Raw genomic sequence first — 8,907 nt, forward strand, 5'->3', positions numbered from 1 at the left:
GACACATACTGTCTTTAATCTTCTTGTGCTAATTTTAGCAAGGTATTACATTGGTTGCTTGAATCAAATTTTGAAATGCCCCAGGAGATATTTCTGGGGCAGGCTTGCAGGGTTTGTGGGGGAGGCGAAAGGTTAAAAAGGTGAAAGGTGAAAGGATTTGAATATGGTAATTTCTCCAGGAACAGAAAGGTAGCTGGGATCCAAGGCAGAGTTCTCAACCTCATTGGTTTGGAGGTTCCACTGTAAATATTTGAGAATGGGACCCTTTACTACCACAACTGGTTTTCTGATCATTTAAGGAGATGGAGATTCTCAGCCAGGTGAAAGGCTGAGAATTTCTCACTTCCAAAGACTGGGTTTCACCATCTGATTCATCTTTGTCCACAATCACCTGTATTTCCCTTAGCAAAAATGATACCAATGACTTTTTGAGTGATTGTGTGCCAGAGCACTTGTGTGTATGTATGTATTCTATTCTACATAATATAATATGTATGCTAAGAAAATTTCTAACAAGTCCTGAAATGCAAATAATTTTTTTTATTAAGCATTATTTTGTAAAATAAGGAAACTGAAGCACTAAGAGATTATATCTCAAGGGGCTTAGGAAGCATCTGACTACCCAGTTGTAATCTTGCCTCCATTGTGTGAAAGTCCCTTAGCCACTCATGGTTGCAGTTTTCTTGTTTTTACAGAAAAGTTTACCTAACAGGGTCATGTGGCAAAGGATCAACATTGATAAAACCCTTACGAAAGCGCCTTTGTAAGATGATTGTGTTATGCAATAAATGCTCATTATTTTTGTTGGTTCACCACGTGTAGTATGTAAAGGAGAATTTTCCTGGGAGTCGAGTCCTTCAATAGCTGGGGGATTGTGAGGCACACCCTGAGCTCTGTGAGATTCTTCTGACTATGGAATTATGAGGGAGATGAATTGTCCTGAATGGAGTTTCCACTTGGAAAACATAAGGGGACCATGGCATATTTCATTACACTGTCTCAAGTCCATGCGACCACCCCAGAAGGAGTCAGATTGGGTCTGTCGAGACCAAGCCTCATGGGGTCGGCCCAGAATGTCTTCTGCTATGGAGACTGGACATGCCTAGTTTCATGCAATCAGCTATGAGGTTCACAGATTCACTATGGATGATTCCCTGAGTTCATGCCATCCCAGATGTCTTTGATTATCTGACCAAAAGAGTAGAAATGAAATGATACATATGTAGTGAGGAAGTCTCAGGAATGGGAAAGAAGAATGACTGAACAAGGGAGCACATGAGTCCTTACCTGTTGACTAGAGGGTTTGGGGATCATGTCTCCCATCTTGGAACGGCAAAATACTCATTTCCAAGACAACTAAGGGAGTGCTCTTCATTGGTTCCTGAGACTGTGCTGGTCCACAGATGTAGACAGGTTGGTCTTTGGACTGGCATGCAGGACAGGTGATGGTCTGTAGGTGTGAGGATGTGAAAAGTTCTGCTCCATAGGCTTTGGAATCAGCATGGTACATAGAGAGTTCTCTTACCTATGAGCTAGATGCCATTGGCATGGTTTATTATTCGGGGGCTTCTTTCCAAGATTCTTTCTGCTCTGGTATGAATTTTCTAGGAGAGTGCAGTGGGGTTAAATGCAAAACTGCAGTCTTATCACCCACAATGCAATGGGCCAGAAGCCTGGTTTAATGCCGTGTTCAGTGGTACAGCAAAGATTTATGGGGATCATCATCCCAATGGTGGGAATGATAAGTTATCACGTTTGTTATTTGCATATAGAAAGGTCCTTCATGAAGTCTCTGGATTCTCACAATTCAAACATATGCTTGAGAAGGTGAACGGTTTTTAGATTTAATTAGAGAGATCTATAATGGCAAATTTAGAGGCTGTAAAACATCAAATGTAGACTACCTATGAAGACTAAAAATGATGGAGGATCATTGTTTTTTGATAGAGGTAAGTCTCGTGCAGACCAGATTATTTCTGAAGTCTTGATACAAGCAGCAACTATGTTCTGGGAAGTTTGCAGGGAAGTTTGCACAGGGATAGTCATTTCTGGGTAATTGCATGACTCTAACAACACAGGATCAGAAGAAGTCAGTTTGTGGAACCAAGACTACCGAGGGGAAGTAGAATTAATGCAGATCTGTGTGTGTCTTTTGTGTAGAGCCTTCATTTTTCTCATCATGTGGACATTCTCACAAAAATATTTTTGCATTCAAAAAAGGATCTTTGAAAAAGTTTGGAACCATTACTCTAGGGGATAGGCAATTATTTCCATGGAAATATGATTTCAAATTTATTCTCAGCAAATTTCAAGAGCCACCAGCACATTCAGCTACTTACATGATATTTTGAGCCACGGCTTTTATGAAACAGTGGCCTCGTCTTCATGTACAAAACTTTATCTCTTTATCTCTTTGTTTACTTACTAATAATTCCTTAGTATAAAACACGAGAGTCTCAGCTTTTAAGTTCTAGTCCAATATTATTAAAAAATGTAATGTTCAGAGAACAGCTTGAGTTGGTAGTTGGGCACTTGAAGTAAGAATATCATGGGGTTGAGCATGTGGCTTCCATCTTCCAAATCTATTTGAGCAGTAGATTTGGGAAATATGATGAAATTCTAGAACTTTACCATGAGGCACATGAAAGTTATTGTATTGGCTTATTTAATAAACTTTTCATTTTTATTTTATTTTTTTAAACTTTTCCTTTTTAAAGGAATTTTCATTAGTTTATAGTATTAGAGAATATCAGAAGTAAGGCTTAATATACTATATATGTACTAGACTCATTGCACCAACCACAAAAATTCTAGCATCATCTTGCTACTACAAATACCCCCCTGCCCCCGCTGTCCACACACACACACACACACACACACACACACACACAAGTACCTTTCTTTGTTCCAGTAATTATTCTTATTTTGACTGAATTTAGGAGTTACTAGCTGTTTTTTATACCAGGGAGAAGCCTCTTGTGATCACATTAGAGAAAAAAATATTGAATGGTCAGCTAAAGAGCCGATATCCAGAGGCTTTGAAAACATTCAAGTTCTTTCCAAGTTTAGCAGATGACATGGGAGTCTCAAGGTAAGAATTCAGAATGTTCAAAAGGAGGGATTTTCTTCAAGTTGGTATCAATTTCATATCCAGTGTTAAAGATCAGTTAGTGAATTGACCTCAGTCAAGAGTGTTAGTCTAGTCAGGAAAGGCAAAAAGACAGTTGATAGTGAATTTCAAGGTACTAATTCCACCCAGATTTGCCATCAATGTGGAATCTCAGGTATTTCAAATTTGAGAATTATACCACTGAGTCACAGTGGTAGTTATACATGCTTCTGAATTCTACCAACAACACAAGACATAAGAATTTCATGAGAGGATTATTGTTTTGGGACTGGACTTTTAGAAGAGGCTATGTGAAATCCCATAGAGAAGATGCAACTCTCTTGCTGACAGAGGACCTGTGTATCAGTGCTATGGGTAAGTTCCTGTAGGATAAGAAATGGATTTTCATAGAAAGATTGCATTCATCTGGGGAACGTAAAGTAACAAAATAGGAGACTAACACCCAAGAATGGCCGAGATTAGTACCAGGAATTTTACTCCATGGCTTGGAGGCCAACCACACATGCGAGGGGAAAAGGGAGCTCAGATAAAGAAGGGAACACCAAATAAAGGTGTTGGGAGGATCCTCCCAGGATGGGAGAAGCATGCTGAAAGTAGACTATAGATCAAACATGATTGTCACCTATTGCCTCTTTTGCAAACCACAACACCCAATGAGAGAGAGAGAACAAAAGGGAATGCCCTGCCACAGAGGCAGGGTGGGATGGGGTGGGGATGGGGGGTGGGAGGGATACTGGGATCCGTGGTGGTGGGAAATGGGCACTGATGGAGGGATGGGTATTTGGTCATTGCATAATTGAAACCCAAGCACATAAATTTTTTTAAAATTTATTTGTTGAATCACCGTGAGAACAGTTACAAAACTTTCAAGTTTAAGTCTCAGTCATACAATGATCAAACACCCGTCCCTTCACCAGTATATATTTTCCACCACCAAGAAGCCCAATATATGCCCCCCACCCCACCCCTCCCCATGCCTGTGAGGCAGATGATTTCCACTTAACTTTCTCTCTATTTTGATCACATTCATTATTTTTTTTTTAGATTTACAATTTTTTGTGCTTGGGTTTCGATTATACAATGATCAAATACCCATCCCTCCATCAGTGCCCATTTTCCACAACCATGGATAATATCCCTCCCTCCCCCATCCCACCCTGCCTCTGTGGAAGGGCAATCCCTTGTGTTCTCTCTCTCCTTTTGGGTGTTGTGGTCTGCAAAAGAGGCTTTGAGTGGCAAACATGTTCAGTCCATAGTCTACTTTCAACATGCATCTCCCCTCCTGGGGGGATCCTCCAAACACACTTTATTTGGTGCTCCCTTCTCTATCTGAGCTGGCCTTTCCCCTAGAATGCCCGGCTGGTCTCTAAGCTATGGAGTAATCTTCCTGGTGCTGATCTCAGCTATTCTTGGGTATTAATCTCATATTTTGTTACTTTATATCCCCCATATGAATGCAATCTTTCTATGGCTGTCCCTCTCTTTCTGACTCATTTCGCTTAGCATGATACTTTCCATGTTGTACCACTTGTATGTAAATTTCATGACTGCATCTTTTCTAACAGCTACATAGTACTCCATTGTGTAGATGTACCAAAGTTTCTTTAACCAGTCATCTGTTCTTGGGCATTCAGGTTTCTTCCAGTTTCTGGCTATTGTAAAGAGTGCTGCAATGAACAAACAAGTGCAGATGTCACTTCGACTATACATTTTTGCCTCTCTGGGATATATTCCCAGGAGTGGTATTGCTGGGTCAAATGGGAGCTCAATTTCTAATTTTTTGAGAATCGTCCATACTGTTTTCCAAAAGGGTTGAACCAGTCGGCATTCCCACCAACAGTGAAGGAGTGTCCCTTTCTCACTACATCGGCGCCAGCATCGGTTGCTTTTGTTCTTTTGAATGTGGGCCAGTCTCTGAGGTGTGAGATGGTATCTCATTGTGGTTTTGATCTGCATCTCCCTGATGATTAATGATGCAGAGCATTTTCTCATGTGTTTTTTTGCCATTCGGATTTCTTCTTTGAGAAAATTTCTGTTCTTTTCATTGCCCCATTTTTGGATGGGGTTGGATGTTTTCTTCTTGTGGAGTTCAACCAGTACTTTGTTGCCACGCCGTCAACGGTGTCGCCCGCGTAGCAACCTGCTAAGGTGACCTGGGCCTGGCCCAGGTCCCGCGGGAAAGGGAGGTTCGCGACCTTTGGGTCTATGCCTCCGGCGCCCCCTTTTTCTTATCCTGCTTTGTGTGCTTCTGCGGCACTTTGGTATGTGGCTCTTCTGCATCCCGGATGGAGTTTATAATGGTTGCCTGCCAATTTTACTTATAAGTTAGGTATTTAGAATTAATAGGTAGAAGCTTTGTAGTTATAGTTTGCTTTTAATCATTGTGAAATCTGTAGGAAACTAAGGAGATGTTAGGTTTGACAAAGGTCAGGAGTCATAAGTGAAACCAAACAATAACAGGAGCCAGAAAAACCGCCAAATATTGTGGCTGAAACAATTAGATTATTAGCATACAGTACAGCCCTTAATTTCAAGCAAGGGCGCCTGACATAAAAGGAAACAATAAGCTACCGTATGAGAGAATGAGGGACATTGTGAAACCTTTATCCCCCCATACAAAAACTGGTCTAAGCACATACATCCTGGAGTTTATTAACAAAAAAACAAAGTGTTGCAAACCAATATATGGGAAGGTCCGAGACCCTTCCTGGATTGTGATGTGTGGTTAAGACCCTGTCAGATGAAAACAAAAGTTGCTGAAGAAAAACAATGATAGAGAACTCTGTAAACAGGGGAACCATGGTTAGACATTAAATCCTGTGTAATCACTGTAAAGAATTCATAGGTAAATGTTTTGTCCTAATTTAAAGCAGGAAGTGTATTAAGAAAGTGTTTTTGTCCCTCGATATTTTTTGGAATATGTCACCACGATATGATGTAATGTCCGATTGTATTCTGGCCCTTTGTTCTATGATTTTGCCTTGACTGTATAAAAGAGGAACTCTGTGCTCAGTAAAATCGCAGCAGCACTCAACCTCACTTGTGTTGGTGTCTGTCTGTCATCGCCGAATCTCCTGCTTTCCTGTAAACCTTCTCCCACGTTCCCTCAGCCTGGTGGTTCCCGACCGAGCCAGTCTGCGGCACTTTGTATATCCTTGATATCAACCCCTTGTCAGATGTGTATTGGGCGAATATCCTTTCCCATTCTGTAGACTGTCTTTGTATTTCAAGCACATAAATTTTAAGTCTGCAATTGTACCTCATGATGTCTCACTAATAAAAATTTAAAAAAAGGAAATGGATTTTCAGGATCATCAAGCTAACTCAAGGAAGAAATACATGCCTTGCATTTTCAGACCCTGGGTTCAATTCCTGCCACTACATGAATTTCCCCCACCCCACCTCCCACTGAAGCACAGCCTGGCAGAGCAATGGTGGCCACTCACACTGATGGTTTGACCTTAGAGTTCCCCAGAACATGGATCCTAGGCAGCAATGCACTGCCAGGTGATCCAAGTATGACTGGAAGGTTCCTTTTGATCCCCTGAGTACTGCTTTGAAGGATGCCTCCATATATATATATATATATATATATATATATATATAATTTTTTTTTGAGGCACCATCCAGTGAAGTAGCTGCTGCCTGATCTCTGCAACTTCTGAAACAGAACAGGAAGGTCCCGAAGCCATTGGTCATTGCTTAACTAAGTGTAGTTGTGAGGACCAGCTGGAGGTACTGAATTGTTGATCCAGGTTGATTCTAACACTGAGGCAGTCAATAGATCTGGATATCACTCTACAATCTTAAGAAGCTGACATTATAGCTTTAAGAAGTATCAAAACAACGGAAACAACATTGACTAGTCCTTCTCATGTAAACTTTTCTATCTTTCAGGATCAGCCTCTGAATCACTTCATGCCTCTGAATCACTGTGTCCTCAAAAGTTGCTCCCCAGCTCCAAGGGTTTCCAGACACAGATCTGGTTTTCTTGCGATTTGCATCCTTGAGTGTAGGAGCCAAGGGGCCACTGCTCATTGCTTAGCCATTCAGGAATCAGCATAAAGGGCTCATTAGGCATAATCTTAGTGGAGCAGTTTCAACGAGGAACAAGCACAGTTTCATTAAAATCAGATCTTCCCCAACAAAGGGCATTATTTAGAAATTGTAATCACTGATTTTGTGGAAAGAGTGAATAGAGAAACAAAGACCTTAATTCTGGTGGCAGCCTGACATTATACCACTCTATGCTCCTTGAAACTAGTGTACAAAGAAGATTTAAGGTCCTCCCAAAGTGAATTCATCCTCGAAGCACACCAATGATTCTCTGAGCCACACAGTGGTGTGAATACTTAGGGGAATCTCATACTCATTCTACTCACACCAACTCCTGAATTTGAGCATCTGTGTGTTTTCTCATGGAAAAATTGTTTTCTTTGTGGAAAAATTGATCAGTTTGGTCCTTCCTATTTTATTGTATTTGCAGCTGACACTCAAATATTTTCTGAAGAAGGAAGGAAGGAAGGAAGGAAGGAAGGAGGTAGAACAACTTGGTTCAGTTAAGGCTAGGCTAAAACCACTCTAGTTCTATCTAGAACTAAACCAGAGGAGGTGTCTGATTTCTATTCCCTTTATGACATGTCATAAAGGGTATACTTTAAGAAAAGGGGTTGATGGTTACCATTGATCTCACTGACCGTAGTTCTGTGTGCTTGCTATTCCATATTACTTCCTTACCCTTATTTTTAAAATGCTCTGACTTACAGATATATAAAGATAATAAATGTATGCTAACATAGAATAGCATGAAATAATAATTTAGAGCCTTCAGACGAGGAGGTTAGGATGAACTGTATTCATGAGAAAGTGCATGCAGAGGCAGATCTGGAAGAAGTATTTCTTGGCAGAAAACATTCCTGCAAATCCCTCTGGGAGAAGGGAAGTGATCCATGGCTATATTATGCAGATCGGACTGTAAGAGACGAGAGAGCAAGGGAAACCATTGCAGGGGTGAAGGCCAGAGAAGGTGCAGCTGTGGCCTTCGGAGAGTGGACAGATTTGGATTAAACATTGATGTACCAAACATCAGTATGTTTGGTACTTTTCTATTTCTGCTCAGAAATATATATCAATATATCAATTGGAATATCACCTTTGTCTCTAGAGCTGCTCCTCTCCTAGATCCTCCCTCTTAGCAGTGCTCCTTCTCCTAACTCAGTATTTTTATTTTTGTTAGTTTGGGGGCCACACCTAGTAGTGCTCAGGGCTTACTCCTGGCTCTGAACTCAGGAATTACTCCTGGCGGTGTTCTTGGGGGATCAAATGGGATTTGAACCTGGGATGGCCGCAAGGCAAACACCCTACCTGCTGTATTATCACTCTGACCCCTCAGGATCTTCCCCCTCCCCCCCCACATATGGAAGAGCTCAGGGATTATTCATGACTCTGCACTCAGGGATTACTCCTAGAGGGATTCAGCAGACCATCTGGGGTTCTGGGAAATGAACCCAGGTCTACCATATGGAAAGCAAATGCCCTTCCCACTAAACTATCTCTCCAGCCCAGTTACCCAGTACTTAGGTCAAATTCCTTATACTAAGAAAGAGAAAAACTCATTGGTAAGATTGAGCTGGTGACTGGTAACAGGAAAAAACTTAGATGTTTCTTCTGATATGCAAATACATACAGCAAATAATTAAATATAGAAATCAAGAGTTCAGTGAAGTGGGCCAAGGTGGTCACACAAAGGAGTGGAGTGCACATGGAGACCTAAGGCT

Source organism: Sorex fumeus, unplaced genomic scaffold (genome assembly GCF_029834395.1).
Source record: "Sorex fumeus unplaced genomic scaffold, SorFum_2.1 ptg000264l, whole genome shotgun sequence".
Taxonomy (NCBI): domain Eukaryota; kingdom Metazoa; phylum Chordata; class Mammalia; order Eulipotyphla; family Soricidae; genus Sorex; species Sorex fumeus.